Source organism: Muscardinus avellanarius (genome assembly GCF_963383645.1).
Source record: "Muscardinus avellanarius genome assembly, chromosome: 17".
NCBI lineage: Eukaryota > Metazoa > Chordata > Mammalia > Rodentia > Gliridae > Muscardinus > Muscardinus avellanarius.
Genome location: NC_137803.1, coordinates 37,588,439 through 37,610,540, shown reverse-complemented (window position 1 = coordinate 37,610,540; position 22,102 = coordinate 37,588,439).

Here is a 22,102-nt window from a genome sequence, read left to right as displayed (position 1 = left end):
TTTTTTGCAAGAACACTGCATGACTTCTTACTGTGAGTTTACTTAGAATATATCTAAGAGTTCAATAAATTTGGAAGCCTGGTTTCTTCCATGAATAATACAAAACCTCAAAATGATTTTCCCAGAAACTCAGCCATCATTAGAATTATTCAAAGAATAAAAACTTCTCCTGAAAGGAAATCCCACTAGCTCATTTGCTATGTAAACAAATTTCTTGTCCTGAAGGTATGGTTGGAGTATAGAAAAATATTAAAATGTTGATACCTGATAGATTCTAGGAAAAAATTTAAATTTGTAGTCAGGCATTTTCTGGTGCAAGGGGAGATCCTTATGGTTCAATGAGTCTTACATTAAAAATAAGACAAAGTAAGATAAATTAGCCAGAGTATATTGTAGGCGTGACTTTTATGCAAAATATTACTAGGAATGTGGTACTGAGCCCCTTTTGCTCCTTTGAAGTTGTGGAAAATGAGGACTATATCCACCAATAATTTATGTAGATGCAGCTAGTTTGTATCATTGGATGGGAAGTAAAAAAAAGAAAAAATGAGGAATAGCTCTCCACAGGCTTATCCAAGCAAAAGCACCAGGCTCATTCATTCATTCATTCAGTAAGCCAGTATCTATACAGCACCTGTTATGTTCCATCCTCTGTGTTGGGTGCTAGGTCTTAGATGTTCAATAAACATTAGTATGTAAAATAAATGAATGAATATACTATTATATTTGCAAATGCACAAATCAAAGTGCTCCCATTTGAAGCTACATTTTGATTAAGCTTTTCTGAAAAAGGACAGAGTGTAAGATCTGGTTAGAGAATAAGGAAAGGTAAAGCAGGCATTAAAGCAGAGGGAAGACAGAACTACTTCTTTTGTTATCCTGGCACTTGGGTTTGGACTTAGCAGGAGAGGTGATCAGAGCTTACTAAGCATGAATAACTCTGTTCCTGATACATTGGGATTAGTTCTGTGGGTGATTCTCCCTCTGGGATATAATATCAAGAATTTAGTTGTCCAATCTAACCTATCTTTAGGACTTGAGTTCCTTTCGTTTATTATTAAATACTCAGTGACTCTTATAAAAGGTGACAGTCTTATCATGGTTATGTTGCAAGTTGAAACTCAGAAGGCTTTTCTTATGTATTAGTAGAAGTTGTAATGTTTCCTTATTTATTTGCTGTGGTACTGAGGATTGAACCCAAGGGTGTTCTTCCTCTGAGCTACACTACCAGCCTTATTTTATTTATTTTTTATTTTTAAACAGGATCTCACTAAATTGCTGAGGGCTTTTTTAAGTTGTTGAGGCTGTCTTTGAACCTGTGATTCTTCTGTCTCAGCTTCCCAGGTACTGAGCATGCACCACCACACCTAGCTATGTTTCCTTACTTCTTTGGGAAGTGGAGGTGTCATGAGACAGCACAGAAGACAAAAATGTTCTGATAGTCTTATAAATATGTGAAAGCAGAAGGAGTTAGGGAATTTTTTCTGAGCACATGTGAGTATTACTCAGAAATAGTGAGGAAGGAGAACTGAGGAAGGTTAATCACATACAAATGTGATTTAATTTTGTGGGCACTTCCTGATGCATTCCAAGCAAACACGATCCCATGCCTGAAATAGTTGCTAAATGAGCACTCACTAGAATAATGAACAAAAGTGATATCTGGCAATTAGGAGACCCAAGAATTTCCCAAGGAAACCTAGGAATTTCCCAAAGGGAATGGCTGGGTTAGTCATTGGAAGCCAAAACCTTATGTATGTTCTCAACACTGACCAAAACTCAGTCTTTCTTCTTTCACTCAGCAAAGCCTATAGGAATACAAAAAAGGTATGATGTACTTAAAAAGAAAATTTGAGTCCCTTCTAATTTATACGTCAAATAGGTATTTATAAACTATAAATGAACATGAAATGCTCATATTGACATGGAGCAAAATCACCTGTAAAATGTCTTGACTTGATAATCAATGCCTACATGTGCCTAGGTTGGTGTGAAAATTTTTCCATGATAAAAGTAATAAAAAGGAAAGAAAAATGGCAAGAAATTGAGCAATTATGTTGTGAATTCTTTCAGATACTGAAGGTGAGGTAGAAAGCACATTACAAGCAGAAAAATATCCTGAGTCATCAGTACCTAGAATGGAATGTCACAGGAAGAATCCGCTGGAGGCAGAGCCAGTGAGCAGGGTATGCATCCTTTGCTCAAGCCACCATCTGTACACCTGAGAAATCCCAGGGGACAGGGAGAGCAGGGCATGAACATTTTCCAAGATCTGTTGAAGTTCAGAGGAGGCCACCAAAGGGGTCAGTCACTCTTCCCTAATGAAGTGATTCTTAGTGTAGCATCAAAAACAAAAATAAGCTAACCAAACAACTTCATCCACATGCACATTTTTACTTTCTGTTAAAATGAGGAATCAGTCAGCCACATCACCCTTAGCTCAGATTCTCTTTATTGTGCTATGAGTGGGTTCAAGGTGGGAGCTTGAAGGAAGTATATAATCAGTATGATCAGATCCAAACACTCCACTATGATTTTCCTGATTTATACTATGTTTCTCAGTCCCCGAGGATGGCAGTTGTTCTGTGAAATTACCTGGAAAAGAAAGATGGGGGAAATAACTTGCGTAAAGGACCCAGGAGAAAGCTAACCCTTCAGCCCACTTTAGGGTTAGCCATGCCCCAGCATGTTCTCATTTTAGTGCTAGACTCAAGAGGAAAGACAAGCAAAGCTATTTCACTTCTACTGAGCTTATAATTCCATATAGGCTCCCTGAATTTGGACATCTTACACTGGATTCATGTTTTCTGGAGGGGTCAGGAGATTTTTGGCGGAAACTCTGACTTTTGCCTGTGACAAGCAATAGCATCGCTTGATCAGCACGTAATTCTTAGGAAAAAAACATTTGGCTGAGCTAAATGGAAAAGTATCAGGTACAGACAGATTAAATTTTCCTTTAAATAAACATAGCCTTTCAAAAAGGCAAGAAAAACATTTGGAGTGAAACATGCCGGGCATAAAAAATTTAGGTGAATTATCCACCCATCCTGAGCAAGAACAAGAATCTTTTTTTCTGCTGAAACAAGAAGAATGGTTTAGAAGTATTTGTGCTTCAGGCAGAGGTGTCTCTCTATGACAGCACATTCCATACTTCTCAGGACCCTCAGTCTCCACTTGTGTGATTCTGTACTTAACTGCCCAGTGTTTGAGGTACTTCAAGTTTGCTCCATCTTGACTAAAAAGATGACAACCTTCCCTCTAAGGATAGCAGCATTTGGTTCATGTTAAATGTTATGGGTAGGTTTTAATCTGATCACTTTGCTTTATGAAAGAGTGCTGACTCTTTTACTTCTTCAAATATCATAAGGATTATTATAATGTTGTCCTACAAATCAGTCTTATGAACTTTACTTATGTTTTGTGCTCTCTTTTTTCTTCCCAAATCTGACTTCTCTCCCTCTACTCCTTATTGCAGTGACTTAAATGAAAAGGCCAAAAAGAACCTTTTATCTGTCAGCTCTAAGTCAATTACATTCAGTTCATCATAAAGTCTAAACAATTTTACATGTCCCTTAGACATATACATCAATTAAATAAATATCTGTTAAATAATTTGATATACATTAGTCACAAACCTGTGTATTAGAGATACTGAAGTCAAAGGGGTATTTTTCTCTTAGAAATTCCTTCTAGAGAGGGAAGGAGGCAGTATTTAACAAACAAATGATAGTGTATAAAAGATCATCATCTTCATAAGGACTTTATGATGGAGAGTGTCATACTTGTCCACTCCACATAGTGATACTATAGCTGAAGTCTACAGTATTGGGAAGGATGTAGCTACAGAATGATGAAAGAGCTGCCCAAGCAAAAGAAATAGTAAGTGAAAAGGCCTTGGAACAAGAAATAGTGTGGCCAGAGAAAATGATGCAATCTTATGGCCTTTGGCTGAAGCATAGTTGGACTATAGTTTCAGAGCCTAATATTATGAGAAAAGAGCCAAATATGATATGATGAAGAATTTTAGCTAATTTTAAATGAACAAGAAGCCATCAAGGTGTCAGAGAAGAAGATATGTCTAGATTTTTAACATATATTAAGAAATATAAAGAATAAACCATAGAGGTGAAATAGCTTAGGCTAGGTGGCAGCTGTGGAGAGAATTACATATTCCTTAAATACTAGAGAGTTACAGTTGATATGACTCATGGTTTAATGGGATATAGAATGTGAGGTGAATGATGAAGACAATGTGGATGGAGTCTGAAAGTCTGAAATGAAAGCAGGCAGCCAAGGGATACTATTTACTTCCACCATTTAGGTCTCTACCACAGTCTAGCATCTTGTTCACTCAACTGCAGACTTGGACCTTCAAAAGTCATCATTCATGTGGCCTTTAGGGTGATTCATAGGGTAAAATAATGTGTTCTTGTTACTCTATTACCTCATATCACCACTTAGTTGATCTGTACTACTCAAGAGAGATGACAAGACCCTTTATACAATGTTTTGTGACATGATAGACAGAAAACCAAACTGTTTCCCAAACTTGTACATCCTGGTAGAGCTGGCTTATGTACTTCTTTCCTCTTTAAAGTGCCTGTGAATATGATGGCTGATTCTCACAGAAGGGGATTATTTTATTTATAATTGGAACTTACACAGATTGACCCTGACTTTATATGGTGAAAAATTTCAAAGAGGGCTTGCTGTCCTTTCCTGGCAAGATATATCTCCTGCTTGCCTTAAAGAGGTAAGATATCATACAACAGGCACACAAGCTTGGAAGATGATACCAAGTCTCAGAGGGGACACTAGTCTAACCTGATGCTTGACTTTAATCTTTTGAGACATAAGCTAAGGTATCAGCAAGGCATGCCTAATTCTGGAAAAGTGGAAGCTGTGAGAGCACACATAGGCACTGTTTCAAGTCACCAAGCTTGTGGTGATATGCTATAGTAGTCCTATAAATTAATGCAATGGCTTTCTGTGTCTCTTGATTCTAACCTTATGCATCATGTTGGCTTCATCCTTTATATTTCAATGGCACCAAGTTATCAGATTCTGGCCTTTACCTGTTTTTTGGTCTCATGCCCTTGGTAATAAGGGTTTCTCTCTTTTTTAATTTTAATTTTTTAATTTTTTAATTTTTTAATTTTTTTAATTTTTTAATTTTAATTTTAATTTTAATATCCCTGCCTCTATTATCTAATATCTACCTGGAACCACTCCAGGGGGAAGACTCAGTTCATGGTTCACTTTCATCTATGTATTCACTCTTTCAACATATGTTTATAAAGCATCCACTTTGCAGCAGAAGATACAGAGTGATCCACAGACCTCTTTTCCTTCATTTCTATTATGTTCAAATGAGAGAGATTTTTACATATATAAACAATCAAATGAATGTTATGATCCAATTAGGGTAAAATCTATGATAGAAAGATGACCAAAGAATAACAATGGATGCTATTCAAACTTTCTCCATCCTTACCTGGGGCTTTTGTATCTGCTCTCCATAGACTGTAAGCATATTGAATATAGGGAGAGTCTTTTATTCATCTCTACCTACTACCTATACCATGTGCCTCATACTTTGCATAAATGATTATAGAATCCATCAGTTTCTCTCTGCCACAATAAAAGCTAGAGAAAACAATTACAATGCCAAAGTGAAGCCAAAATCCACTGATTTACCCTACTCTTGAATCAAGGATGACCTAGATTGGAAAATTAGTATCCAAGAGTGGGACCTCAAGTAACCAGCTCCTTCCACTATTTTTCCCCAGCATCCTTTAACTCATATTTTAACATGACCTTGTAGCCTCCTTAATTCCTAAACTGAAATGCTAATTTGTTTATCTTGAATTTTTTCATGGTATTTGAGATTAAACCCAGCTATCTTCTAGCTATACCTCCAGGCCTCTATTGAAACAGGTCCTCACTAAGTTGGTAAGAGTCTTACTAAGTGCCTGAGGGTAGCCTTGAACCTGTGATACTATTATCTCAGCCTCCCAAGTACTTGTATTACAAATATGTGCCACCATGCCCAACTTTTCTTGATTTCTAATTGTATACTCTGGTGCCTTTATAGTTCTCTATTGGTCTATTTCAACCCCCTTGGGTTCACTTGTTATATATATGTATATGTACATATGCATACATATGTATGACCTAGTAGTCTCCATATTACTAAACTGAAATGTTAATTTGCCTTCCTTGACTTCCTTTTGTGTGTGTGTGTGTATATATATGTATATATGTACATATATAAATATATGTATATTTATATATATACATAAAGTTTTATTATTGTATCATATATACATATCATAATGAGGTTAAAAGTCGTACATACTTGGCATAAGTCTTGGTGTATTTTTCTTCAGATTCCATTCTGCTACCCACACTTCATCATACATAATACTGAGATTAATAGTGATATAATCATATGTAGAAATAGCATAATAAAAATTCTTTCATCAGTTCTTCCTTTTCCCCTCCCCACCTCTCTTTCTCTGCGCCCTTCACAATTCTATTGGTGACACCTAAAGTCCCTTTTGTTTTCTATTTTCTCTTTAGCTTCCAAATATGAGAGAAAACACTCAACCCTTTACCTTCTGAGCCTGGATGATCTCACTTAGCATAATATTTTCTAGTTCCATCCATTTTCCTGCAAATGGTATAATTTTGTTGCTCTTCATGACTGAGTAAAATTTCATTGTGTCCATATACTACATGGTGTATAAACCATGTCATTCTTTCTAATCTCATTCTATGTTCATAATTCACTTTGGATATATTCCTATTACTGTAGGTGTTCATTAATTTTGAGGCCTTCCACAAATTTTGAATATCTTTGTAATTTGAGGTGTAAATTTTCTGTTTCTTGGTGAGAGACAGGTACTCAATTCCCCAGCTCTCTTTGCAGGTGGAGTGCAGTTATATGACAGGTTCTCTCAGTCAGGCTCAAGGCCTCGATTCTAAATTGAAAGATAGTAATTTTAAGAAGCAGGTTTCACCTGGGGTCCTTTTAGGAAATAGTAGTGATATCTCCAACAATTTTCAAGGGTAGAGGTGGCTAATTTTCTAGCATATGAATCTAGAACTGCCTTATACAGTGTCTGTGCTCAATCGACGTACCAGGTTTTCTCTCCCAGGATCAAATCTGTATTATAGTTCTTGGCATATTTTGTGCTGCATAACCTGGAGATTCTGCAACCAAAGGATCAATTGGCATTCAGTTGGCATTCAGCTGAAAAAGTAGACATTGAAAATGATGTGCTCAGTCTCTATTGCTGCCCACTATTTACCTAGCCATTACCCTGTTCCTTGTCATGTACACATACAGGCAAACAAAGAACAGATGCTTTTGAGTTTGAGTAAAGGAACAACAAGTATTAGTGTTTTGCAGTTTCTCTTGGGGTTGGAATGCTTCACTGATCTTGTCCACCCTTCATTTGGTCTCCCTAAACTTGTAGCTCAACCAGACTCAGTATCTTCTCTCCACCAACTGTGATAATGATCCAGCACATTTAGCAGCAAAGGCCTTGATGGTAGAGCAGTATTACTCTACAGATATCTCAACAGAGACCTAAGCAGATAGGATTGGGCAACAGTTTCTCTTGAGGAGTGCAAGACTTGCTCATTCCTACATATCTCCCCAGAAAGAACTCACAGTGGTGGCCTCATTAGCAACTGCTGCCAAGGAAACTACATTCTTTTTGATGCCCCATGCCAGAGCTTAATAAAAAATGGAAACAGAAAGAATGTCCTAAAGAAAATAGCCAGTTTATCCTATTCCATAATCTCAGTAGGTCCATTATATTGGCTGGTCAGCTTACTCATGCAATTATCCACATGATGAGTGGGAGGCAGCAAACAGGGCAGAATCATGTGGAGTGCATGAGTGTGACATCTCATTTTTTTTTTCAAAGAGAAGTGAATCTTTCATCAACAGGGATGATAGAGTACCCACAAGACGCAGTGCTCCATATGGAAGAGGAGAATAAGAATGGTCTGAGAATTCTTGAGGATGCAAGAAGGTACATTTTTACAGTCAAACTGCTAATACTGTACAATCTTCTCAATGTTTCCATGTCCTTTTAAAATTGTTATCACTTGCCTTTGAGTTTCGCACAAAATGCAAATTAATTCAAGACAACAAGTGTAATGAGGAACTTTATTACTTAGCCCAATTTAGTTAGCACACCTGGCTTCCTACAGAGGTACTTTCATGAGTAACAAAAATGGCGGGTATAAAAACAACCAGAACTTGTACTACTTAACTAGTATTGGTTCTGCCACTGCACTTTCTGGATCTTCAGGCAAGTTACTCCTAATTCTGAGCCTTTCCTTTTTAAAATAGGAATCTCCGTCCACAATCCACAGTGATGTGGGGATATGCCTGGCATGTAAACAGTGGTCACAGGCTGTCAGTCATTGTTGGCAGAGTCAATTGTTGTAGAATCTGTGGCCAGCCTTATTACAAGCCAGCCCTATTACAAAGTACAAAGACCTAGAAACCAACTTTGGGGAGAAGAGAAGACATTCAGAATATATTACCTGGATAGCTCCTTTTCATTCTTCTCCTTCAGGAATGGCAGACATGATTCTGTCACCATCTGGGTGCCCACATAAACAGCTGTCTTCATGGAATAAGGCAGGAGGCCCATCTTAAATAATGAAGATAGAATACATTAATTACACCATAGTAAGTAACTATCATATAAAATATGACTGTTATACGATTGTTATTACTTTTACTACATTATTCATGCTGGCATAAATATAACAGCCCACTAGTCATCAGTGTCAAACTGTTTTTATAGAGAAGGAAAATGGAGCTCAAATCATTTAATGGCCTAATGGACAAACCTCTAAAACCCCAGAATAATGGTTGGCAATGCATGAAAAGAAGTCGGCAGGGTTGCAAGTAAGACAGCTTAATGAAAGAGCTCTATTTTAATTTTGACTTCCAATTCTATTGATGTTTTTCTAGCCTGTCAACTCTATCACTGGGCAAAAAAAGGTTACAACTATATGGCAGAGTGAAGACAAGAGCCCATGATAGGTTATCCTAGCGCAGGATAACAAAGATAACATACCAGTTTTACGATTTGATCTTCATTTGTTTGACTCTCAAAGCCATTTTAGATCTATACTGCCCCCTCACATAACAAGCCTAGGTTGTTACTTATATAAGGTGATTTTGCCAACTAATCTCTTCTATGAAGAGGATGAGACAGCTATTGTCTCAGAAACACTTTCTCTAAAGCACAATTGCTGGAGTGCATATTAGGTTTAACAAATTTAAATCCTCACTACTCTCAGGATATTATAAAACCTTTATCTCTGAGTACACATAGGAGAATGGGCCTAAATGAAAAAAGAATGAGGGGTTAATAGGTAGAAAATATGAAAGGCAAGAGCAAGTTTTTTTAAATTTATAATTCTTAAAGACTTTCTGGACATACTGAGCTTTTGGGGCTTGTTCACTGAGCATCTCTTCAGCTAATTCCTCATACAGATATGAAACAGAAAAGAAAATGAGAATTATTATTGTTGTTATTATTTTTGTTATTATTGTTCCGGGGATTGAACCAGGGCAATTCTATCTCCGAGCTACACCCTCAGCCCTATTTTTTATTTTTTTTATTTTGAAACAGGGTTCCACTAAGTTGCAGAGGGTCTCAGTAAGTACTTGAGGCTAGCTGCAAACCCGCAGTCCTTTCTCAGCCTCCCAGTACTGGGATTACAAGTGTGCGCCACCATGTGTGGCTTAAAAGGGAAAATTTAAAAACAAAGTTTTTGAAATTTTTTAAATGAGTTTAATGTTTACCCATGATAAGCACTTAGAGACTATGGAAAGAAGATATTTATAAAAACTTGGAGGTAGTGATGAATTTTTAACTTCTGTAGATGGTGATTCTAATTGTATGTGGATAAAAAAAAGTATCATCAGTTATTTCTTTGGGAGCTTCTATGCCCAGAATATTCTGAAAAACATGTATGGGTCTTATAGCTCCTATTTCATTAGTGTAAATTATTATTTTGTCACTCTTGTTCACCTCAGCTAAATGTTCAACCGCTTAGAAAATATTCAGAAAGCATAGTAATAGATTAAAAAGTCTCTATTAGAAGAATTATTTCGATAGATGTCAAGTAGGACAAGCCTTGTGCTGGTGACCCTGCTACTCTCAGGATTCCCCTAATCATCTGAAATGATGCACATGGAACACTTTGCAGCAATGCACAATGTGTACAAGGTCATCAGATTATTCTAAATCAATGATACAGCAGGGTGCAATTTACAAGCTGATCCTATCATGCTCACTTTATTTTAAAGAAAATTTTATTGATTTTTTTGTATAGTAACTATACATTCTTCAGAGATAGCTTTAATACTTTCTATTTTACTTGAAACTCACCATGTAAAGCAGTTCTTAAATTACTAGAAATTCTTATTTAAACCATTATGGAGGTTTAAAATATGTAAAAATGAAAAGAATATAATCATAATTTTCATGTATCAATGAATCAGTTTTCAACACATGGCCAAGTTCATTTATACTGCTATCTCTTTGCCCCAACACACACACAGTGGATTTATTAAAGAAAACACCAACTATTGTACCAAATTCTTCTTAACTATTTCAATATATCTCTAATGTATGATGACTCTTCTCCATGTTTGTTTTTAACATGACCAAAATAGACCACTATGGAACCTTTATTAACCTTTTTTTTTTTTTTTTTTGAGTCCTGGTATATGTTGCCTAGGGTGGCTTTAAATTTCTAGGCTCAAGTGATCCTCTTACCTCAGCCTTTTGAGTTTTTAAAATTATGAGCATGTATCTTCATAACTGGCTTAAACAACCATATTTAAAAGAAGTCTTCAGGTCAGGTACAGTGGTACATGTTCTTAATCATGGAACTTGGGTGACTGAGACAAGAGGAGTGAAGGTTTGACGTAAAAACATGATAACTTAGTGAGACCCTGTTTCAAAATTTTAAAACAGATAAAGATTTGAGCATGTAGCCACTATGTTCAAACCCTACTACCAAAAAAGTCTTCAGAAGACAATTTCTGATTAGGTATTTATTTATTGTGTCATTTTTCTTACTTAAGCATATTTGATGACTACCCATAGCTCTCACGCTGAAATCTCATCTCCAAGAATGTCCTCTAGTCAAAACCCTCCCATGGGACTCATGCTATGTGGACATATATTTAATTCATCATCATGTCAAGCCTGCTGTTACTGTTCTGTCTGAAACCTACATATTTTGGGAGGACTTGACCAATTTAACCTCTTAATTTCCATACATCATTGAAGCCTCCAGAATATATTTTTTATAATCCTTTGTTACACTACTCCACTATTAGAAGGCAGAATTATAGGGATGAAAAGCATATGATTTTGAGACTGACAAAGCAGGGTCTATGAATTTCTTATGATTTACTAGGTGAAGACCCTTGGGAAATTCCTTTCTAATCCCCATATCCTGTGATATTAATAGGAACAATTTATTTTGTTAAGGAGATGAGGTGACTACATATGTATGTATACATGGATACATATGTATTTACATTTTAAGTGTTTATATAATATACATTAAATATATAATATAGCATAGAAAAATCTAGCATTTCACTTTTATTTTGTACTGAATATTGAACTCAGGGTCATTTTTACCACTGAGCTACACTTCCCAATTTTTAATTTTTTTATTTTGTAATAGGGTCTCATTATGTTGTTGAGGCTGGCCTGGAACCTTCAGTCTTTCTGTCTCAGCTCCTCAAGTACTTGAATTACAGGTATGGAACACCTGCCCAGCTATCTTTCACTTTTTAGTCTTTGGATTTTCAGTATTTTCTTTGTGTTTACTTCTAGACATCAGTGTCTTGAAGTCACAGCTTTTGACTTTTCCACAGTATCTGGATTCACAGGGAAGTCTCTCAAAGGTGTTTCAAAAAACAGTTGGCCAGTGTGCAAAGAGGCTGAAAGGCTAGGGTTCTGGCTATTTCCTGTGTCTTAGCTTTAGGTTCAATAGAAGATTCACTACCCCCTTTCTTCGGGCTCCCTACCAGGCCTGCAGTGTGTGTGTGTGTGTGTGTGTGTGTGTGTGTGTGTGTGTGTGTGTGTGTGTGTGTGTGTGTGTGTGTGTGTGTGTGTGTGTGTTACAAAGTACCTTAACATGAATCTGTACATTTCTCCCCAAAGGTAAAAAAAACCTTTTATGCAGAAAAAACAGGTGATGGGACAACTGGAAAAGCAGCCATTTCTAAATGAAGTGAGTTTCTAGACAGCTGATCCTACCACAAGGCTGGCCGTCTTTATCCTGAAAATGTCATCCTTCTTTAGTCTGTAAATATCATGCTATAGAACACCTTAGTGCTGGCTTTAGGAAGAGACAGAGCCAGAGATGCACAGGCAGTTTACTGTCAACCAAAGGACAATGCTTTCTTAGATTTAGTAAAAGGGGGAGGGGGCTGGGTAGGCTGCGAAGAAGAAAGGACATGCAACATCCCTCCTGCCATGACATTGTGCCTCCTGTAATAGAATGATGAAAGAGCTCTTTGTCCTCTCAAATGCTGTTTTTAAATGGGCACATTCCCGTTTCTACTTTCAAATGTGGAAATTTTTGAATACACAGCTTCCCTTTTAAACTTGTATCCAGAGGTTCTGTCAAGGATTACTCAGGGCCCTTTTACCTTGCAGTATCTCCGAGTCTCAGGCAAATCCTCTATTTTACGTTTCAAAGTATAACACTCCACTAAGTAAAGATGTAGCTCAGTTAATTAACACTTTGTAAAAAAAAAAATTCCCTCGGAAATATAAAGATTATCTTTCTTACTGTGAAACATTCCTCACTGTGAATTACATAGTCAGATTTCTCTACATTCATCATCGGCTGAGAACAGGAAATGACAATTTCATTGTGAAGGTGGCAATCATATGGGTATATGGACCAATTTGATTGCAGGTCACTCTGTGAGGGGTTGGATATGATAGAATTTGTGCAACTTAAAGTTGTTATGAAAGGCTGTTGGTGGTTGAGGGTGGAGGGGAACATGTAGGAGGAAATAAAAAATGTAAGAGATGATGAGAGGAAATCAGAGAAAGAAGTAGAGTTGGAGGATAAACTTTACTCTTTTGAAATTTTGCTGGTATTGCACATTGAGGAAGTAGCAAGAAGTTGGTGGTTTAGAGTAGATAATCTGGAGACTGATGGCCTGTGAACTAATTCCAGCTGCCCTAGTTACCAGCTCTGTGACTTTGGACAATTTACTTAGCTTCCTTAAGCTTCAGTTTCCTTATCTGTCAAATGAGGATGAAAAAGTGCTCACAGGTCACAGGGTTGTGTTGAGGATTAAAAGAGATAATAGATGTTGGACATGTAGCAGTGTCCAGCACACATAATATACGTGCTCCATACTAAGTATCATTAAATATATTTTCCTAAAAGTAAGAAAATAATGAATAATATTAACTTCTTCTGATTTATAAACTACCCATTATGTGTGATTGATTGTCTAAGGCTCTCTTGTAAGGGTCAGTGTTAAAATGTCTAATGTTTAATTAAACTTTGCAGTATATTTGATGAATTTCTCTAAGCTAACATACTTAATGCAACACCAAGTACTTTGTATAAATGGTTATAGTTCTTTAGATGTGTGTGCACATCTAATCTTCATAATAACCCATTTCACAGGTGAGGACTTCTGAGCACAGAGAGAGGAAGAAACTTCTTCATGGCTCTTTAAGAATTATGATGGATCCTACGTTTTTAACACCTTAAAGCCTGAACAGATAAAGTGACTTATTAAAGAGCCTGCAGCAAGCAAGAAGTGGGACTGGTGGCTAATATAGTTACACTTTCTCCTCCCAAGTGGTATTCTTCCTTTATTAGATCACATCTCTTCTTCAGGAGAGCTATCTAGCTTACTTCAGGAAGAAGGACGAGACTAAATTTTCAGAGGCCTGGATTCCAGCTCAGTTTCCCCACTCAACACATAGATATCTTAGGGTAGAAACTGAATAGGGACTTTGTTCTTTAGTTTTATCATAGATGACTTACTATGGCAATTAGTTCTTAGAATAGTGTTTTGGGTCATTGAACTAATCTTTCAATAAAATATTATTTCTTTTAATGATATGGTTGAGGATTGTTTGAAAACTGGAAAACACTAAATTGCAATGAGATATTATTGTTATTATTACCAACAGTAGTATACCTTCTTTGAATATAACTTTGGCAATCATCTATGATCACAAGTCTGGTTGATAATTATAATTCTCTGTTGTTGTTGTTGTTGTTGTTGTTGTTGTTGTTATTTTTAACTACAAAATTCCAGACTCTACCCTTTGGCAATTTGATGCTGTTGGTCCAGGGAAAGACTTCTGAAATACATTTTTAAAGTTTCTATGTATATCTGATTATATCAATTTATGAACCTTCTATCTATGCTAAAAATGTTAGCTCTGTATCATAGACTACTTTAAGAATCTCCCTCCTAATCTATATTGTCCTGAACCTGAATTTTGGCATCTTTATAACTGTGCTACTTAACAGAAATTATATTTCCTATTTTTTCTTTATAAAAATTGCAAAACCCAGGTCAGGCTGGGTAGTATGGTTGACTGAGGTATATATATTGACTTGATTGAAATCCATTACAAGTAGATCTGCAACCTATTTGTGTAAAAAATTAAAGAGAAACAGTGTTAAAGTTGCAGAAAGAACTCTTTATTGACACTGAGGAATTACCTCCTTGAATGGCATCCCCAGAGCTTGGGTATAGATTAAGTGACCTTTTAAGGGAGTGACCCTTTAGAAAGGTTATTCTTGATTCAAAGGCCAAGTCTAGACAAGCAAATCATTTTGTAGAAAATAAAATAATTGAATCTATCCAGTAGCAAGTGAACTGAGTATTTAGTGAACCATTTTTTAGATAAAATTGTATTCTTAGTGGTCTATCGATGTTTTAAAACTCAAACAAATATTTTAGGAAGCACAGGATTGTAGATCACAGAGTCTGCTCTCAAACCTACCATTAGATCCTGCCATCATGATTGGATATTCTTATATCATTGTTCTTTCTTTCTCAGAGATCCATTTTTTATTTGTGCAATTGAAAAGTACAGAATGAGCTGGGCATGGTGATGCACATTTGTAATCCCAGTAATGAATTGGGAAGCTGAGACAGGAGTATCACAAGTTCAAGACCAGCTTCAGCAATTTGGTGAGGTCCCCTGCAACTTAGTGAGAGCCTGTTTCAAAAATAAAACATAAAACAGCTCAGAGGTAGAATGCCCCTGATTTCAATCCTCAGTACCAAACCAAAAAAAGTAAAGAATGAAATGAGTTGATCGACACATGCAAAACACATGTGCTGTTGCATGGTGCACATGGGAGACATGGCAGCTGCTATTATTTTTAGACATAACGGATGCACCACAAACTGTCTAATTTCTCTATTTCCCTTGATGGTTGGAAGAAATTAATGCAGTTGCTGAAGCAGCAAAGGAGTGCTGCTTAATACATGTGATTTAATTCCAGAATGTGTTTCTGAAAATCCCCTGACTTCTTTGTGAATATCTGTTATCTCCCTGCTTAAAAACAAGGTGCACAACACTTCTTGTAGCATTTTGGCTGCTTGTTTTAGAAGGAGACATTGATAAATTGGAGAGGATCCAAAAATGATAAAAGGATTAGAGGATATGACCTACAGAGAAAGATTATTAAAAGAACTTCATACACCCAGCCTGGAGTGATGATGACAGTGGGTGGGGGATGTGATAACTGAACAGAAATACGAGAAATAGGTAAGAAATAAGAAAAATAAGTATGCCAGGTGATCAAAAGATATACAAACATATATGGATAGTGTTAAATGAGAAAAGGAAGCACTATTGGTGAAGTATTCTTCAGAGAAAAAAAGTTCAACACAGAGGTCAATTGAAACCTTGATTATTTAAATCTGAGATGATCCTAGGTAGCTCTCCAGATGGCACCTCTGTAAGCCAATTTTTTCATCTTGAGGGGTGAGGAAGGAAGGTGCCTTCTGGCTGCTTACTCTGTACCCGGGCCTATATGCTTAGGCAATGCACACATCACCAAATGGGAAGAACTGACAATGCATTTCTTCTGCATGTTTCTCTGCTTTTCCTTGTGTGGATTAGTGGATTGTGACCTCCGGAATGATAGGTCCTCTCCCTAAGCCCAAGCTGAGAAATTGGCCTATGAGTGTGCATATACCTGCGTGTGTACTCAAACAGGCATGTGCAGTACTGGAGATGGGAACTGAGGCCTTGTGCATGCTAGGCAAACACTCTACCATTGAGCCACAAACACAAGTTCAGGTATTTTTTTGAAAAAGATCTTTGCATATGTAAATGTAAATAATTTGAGCATATCATAATGAGATAAGACCAGTTTGGATTTTCTGGGTACACCCTAACTCCAGTATCAAATGCCCTTATGAAATGCAAAAGAGAATTCAGAGACACATGAAGAAAGGTAGGCAGTCTGGCCATGGCAATTGGAGAGCAGTGATGTAGCCACAGAAGCCAAGGATTTCCCAAAGCCTCAGAATCCAGAAGAGGCAAGAATGTGATTTCCTAGAGCTTACAGAGGACATTGGCCCTGCCATCAATTTAATTTCAGGCTTCTGCCCTCCAGAACAGTGAGAAAATAAATTTATATTGTTTTAAGCTGCTTGTAATAATTTGTTGTGGAAGCCCTGAGATACTGATAGACTCAGTATGTGGGTTAATTTCAAAAATAGAACTCCCAGAAATTCTGAACATCAGGTGCCAAAAAAGCTGATAATTAATGCATGAAAAAAGAATCTCTGTTTCCTTATGGTTTAAATGTTAGTAGAGAGGTGTGCTCATAATAGACACAGCTTGAGGAATGTTGGAACAGGATGAAAACCTTAGAAGCTGACAGCCATGGGCCATCGGAGCTTATGAGGAGCTCACTAAAGCAGCAAGAGTGTCCAGAAGCACACCTGAATCCAGAACATTAACAAAGTAATTATCTCAATTAACCACAGTGACCAGGATTGTGAGGTGGATGGTGGCTTTCAAGAAATCTTCTAGGAACCTCTAGGTATGTCCCATAGCCTAAGGGAATGTGCAAAACCAGGATTCCTGCCTTTGGAAGGGAATCTGGGAATACAAGTGAGGATCCAAAGATGACCCCAATATATCTAGTACCTCAGAACTAAGATATGGCAAAATAAAGACATATATAAAACAAGAAGCTACAGAGAGCCTTCCAAATAAAGAGAAATGGATAAAAAGAAACTTTGTAGCAGTGATTGGCACTGACAATTGGATGTAAGATTCAGCCTTCACATATTGTATGAGTCAAGCAAATCTAGGAAATGAGAGCTAAAAATAGACTGTGCCTACAATGCTTGTTTTGCAGGTATCAGTAGTTATAAGAGCAAGAACTCTGGCACTGTTGAATGGAGTAAAAATGACATTCACTCAACATTGAGCAAGTGTTTATGATTAGGCATTTTGTCATAACAATTACTAAGAAGGATGCAAAACAGGTCTCAAAGAGATTCCTATAAGAGATAAAAGTATCTTACTATTAGTATCTATTCAATAGATACAAATGTGAAGGCAATATTGTAAGTCCTTGACAAAATATATGTCAGTAGAAATAAAAGGATATTACTAGTAGTAGTGCCTTCATGTTACCAGGAAACACATTATCTACAAAGCACACTCATCTACCCTAAGATCTTAAGATATTTGCTAACACTTCCAGGATGTTCTTATTTCAAAAAGGCTTCTAAAGACAGTGTGATTACAACACAAAGAAATACATAACTCATGGTGGATCCAGATATCAGAGAAGAATGGCAGTATAGAACTTTATGGAAGTGCACACATCTCTTTACCTAAAATGCTTTAAATATTTAGATGAACTTTAGAGCTGGCTATAATTAAGAAAATTAAATAGGAATAGATTTTATAACATGTATCAGATAGCATAATGGCTGCACAGGAAGGAAGAAACAGGCTTGTGCCAGAGTGTCAAAGGCCCTTGTGACTGATCTGCATGTGATGTCCTCTGTCTGAACCAGGCCTGAAAAGTGGCACTGAGGGTGCCTCCAAGAAATTTTCATGGTAGGATGGAGAATTCGGTTCAGAATACATTCTAGTTATATTTATGGAGGATGAGGAATAACACTGAAAAATTTGTGTCTTTATGACATATTGTGCTGGGATCTGGGATAGGTACTTTGCAAAAATTATAAAAATAAAGGCTACAATTTATGAAATGCTTACAGGGCACTTGCCCAAAAAACTATGCACATGGTATTTTATTTGGTCCTAAGGTATAAGTGCAATTTGCATTATCCCTCATTTGTAGCTGATAAGAATGAGATTTAGAGAGTACGTCACTTGACCTGTTTTGTAAAAAATAAAAGGTAACAGATTAGAACCAGATCTTCATGATTTCTTAGCATACATAATTCTGCCTAAAGAGCTCATGACTCTTGAGTCAGAAATGGAATTCACCCATGCTCTTGCCATTGATGGAAGTTGAAAAATTCTCTTCCGCAACTTAACATCAAATAATAAAATAGTGGAGAGAGAGGACAGAGTTTCTGCAGTGTGTGTTATAGATTAAAGCATTCTAGTCAAGACTAGGGCCCTGCATGGAGAGGGAAATGGAAGCACCATTGGGGGAGTAGATGGTGGCTCAAAAGCACTCAGGTGTGGGCTGAAAAGAAATAACTCTGAAATGGATTTCTAAATGCAGGGAGGTAGTGTTAGAGAAAGTCATAGATGCTACTGAGATCCAGGCTATCAATCCCCAAATGCACTTGCCAGAACACACAGTAATGCTCATCAGAACATGTAGTGGAACTATTCAGATGACCAGCTTTTCCTTTCTCTTTAAAGATTATATAGTCATCATATGTCACTTTTATCCTATGATGCTGCTAAAGCAACAACTGGTGGCCATGCAAATTATTGTTAGTATTATCCCAGGAGAAAATGCAGTCAGCACAATAAATCTACTGATATTGTAAAGAAAAGGCGTAAGATGCATACCAATAAAATATTGCATTGTGACTCTCAGTTATTGTTTTTTGATCTAATTTTGGGGAAAGGATATTGAGGTTAAACACAAGGCACAGCCAGTCCTATTTTATCTATTTATTTATTTTTTGATTTTGAAATAGAGTCTCGCTAAATGGCGGATCTTGCTAAATTGCTGAGATTGGCTTTGAACCTATGATCCTCCTGTCTTGGCCTCTCAAATTGTGGATTATATGTGTACACCACCGTGCTTGGACCTTGTCTTCTGTATTACTGTGTATGATCCAAGTGGTAGAAGTATAAAGATTCACCCCAATGACTGGAAATTTTTGGCTTTATGACTGCACAGTAGATGCCAGACAGTTGTCAAACAGGTAACTCCCCCCTTAAACACTTTGCTGTTTCAACGACAGATTGGCATGGACAGCAAAAGCAGATCATCATCTTGCCTCTGTCACACATACCTGGGGCTATAGTTTGGATATAGTTTGGGTTTCCCAAGGATCTATGTGTTGGTTCAGTACAAACCTTAATATGGTAGTGCTAAGAAGTGTTGGGGATTTTAAGAGGAAGGACAATTTGGAGGTTCTTTAGTCACAGAAATGAGGTACTTCTGAAGGTATTAGAGGACCCCTATGTCTTTATGGTTTCAATTTTCAAGATGTGTTCTTTTCTCTGATACGCACTCCAGCATTTACCATGGACTTCTTACCAGAGACTGCTTTAAGCAGTTTGAACTTTTAGTCTTTCAAAATGTGTTCTAAATAAGCACTTTTTAAATTTGTAGATTTAACTTGCCTTGAATATTTTGTTATAATGATTTTATAGTTATAAAAATGTCCCTTAAAGGGTTAATTTATTAATATTCAGGGTTGATAATAGATGAATCATGAGAGTTGTAATCCCATTAGTGAATAAATCTTTTGTGATGAATTTATCTAGGTGTTGGCCTGGCCTGGTAGGGTGTGGCTGAAGGGTGTGGATGCCTGGTGTTTGGCCTTGGGGATTAGATTTGGTTCCTCCTCTCCTGCTCTCTCACTGGCTTCTGTCTTCCATGATGTAAGGAGCGCAGCCCACATGCTCTCACTTCTCTCGTTTTTCTACTACCATGTCCTAAGATCGCATCCCAAGCCTTACATGGACTAAACCTGAAACCGTAATAAATCTTTCCTCTAAGCACTGCATGAAAAAGTAAGTTTTACTTACCCAATCAAATCTCTAGATTGTAGCTGTAAGAATGCTGTCTGGAACAGTTATGGCAAAGAAAGCAAAACAGACTTAATGAATCTGCTATGTGACCTGGGGAAAGTTATCCAAGCTTTGTTTCTAAAATTTTCTCTTCTACAAAATATGTATTGTGAAATATCGAAAACAAAACAAAACCTCAAGTAACATATAGAAGAGTTGGAAAGACTGGGATACTATATATAACAAAAGTTGTGCCACACACTGAAGAGGAGAGCTGCACAATTAGTGGTGGTGGTAGGTGCAGCTGTTGCAAGATAAGTGTAACTTCCAGGAAACATCTCTCCAATCCATTAGCATTGTGGGGGGCTGGAGGATTTTACCCTAGGGTTACCGATCCTAGGGGTTTCGTTTGCACAAATCACAAATACCCAACGTTATTATTTACTAAAAGTTTGCACCATTAAAACATTACTTGTGTTCAGAGAGGACTAGATTTTGAAGCAGTCATCAGAGACCCCCCAATATCAAATTCATTTTAGGTAATGATGTGAGTTATGACTGTATTCATCAGCTTCCTTTCTGTGGTCACACTGTGACCACAGAGTGGCTTGGAAGGATTCACAGAAGAGTTGGTAGCAACGAGACGCAGTAATCTGGGAAAGTTCTGTCATTGTGCCATTCTTAAATGTCTTTAAGAAAGAGTGTAGACCACAGGAACAGGCACTCTACCCAAAGCAGCTGGTCAGGCTTGGATGGGATTTTGAAGCTTATTCTCAGGTAGTTATCATTTCTAAGCAGGAAGACCATGCCTGCAGGATCTGGGTTCTCCTTTGCATAATTCTACCAGAAACTTAAAGGGGCACCAATGCCACCTTTTTACAATGCTAGCACATAGGTTTTGGCTTTTCTTGCCTTCATATATATGAAGACATTTATTCATGTCTTTTCTGGGGCTTTCTTTCCTCAGGTTATACATCGTGCCATTTAGCTTTTAGATAATATACACGATTCTTTTACTTATTTATTCTTTTTTTTTATTGGTGCACTGTATTCATACATCATAGTAGGATACATACTTTTGTAGACATACATGCACACTTTTCCCAGTCAGCCCCCACCCAATCCCCACCCCATTCTCTCCCTATCCCTCCCTCCCATGCTTGGCTTAGTAGTTGACATCTAGTATTATGGCAATTTATCTAAAATTAAAAATGATAATCTCACATAACAGTTTCATTTTTCTGATACCAAGCTTTTGATGACTTAAAAATAACATTTCAATATTTCTTTTTGCTTTCTTTCTTACCAGAGAATATTTTTTTCTATTTTTTAGGTGAAACTATCATATATTTATATATTTATTTTTCAGAAAAAAAATCTATCCTAATATGGAATATGGAGTCTAGGTACCCAAAACGATCTTGAAAAAGAACAAAGCTAGAAGATATATATTTTCTGATTTCAAACCATATAAAGCTACAATAATTGAAACAGTGTAGTACTATTCTAAAGGCAGATATATAAACCATTGGAGTTAAATAAAAGCCTAGAGCTAAATTCTTCCCTATATTGTCAAGTTATTTTTGACAAGGTTTCCACGAACATTTGGTGGTGGAAATGATATTCTTTTATCTAAATATTGTTAAAAAATAATAATTACATGGAAAAGAATAAAATTGGACCCTTACCTAATCCCATATACAAATATTAACTCAAAATAGATAATAGACCTAAATACATTATTTATTCTTATTTGTGGGGGGCACTAGGTTTGAACTCAGAGACATTCTATCTCTGAGCTATACTCCCAGCCTTTTTTTCTTTTTTTTGAAATA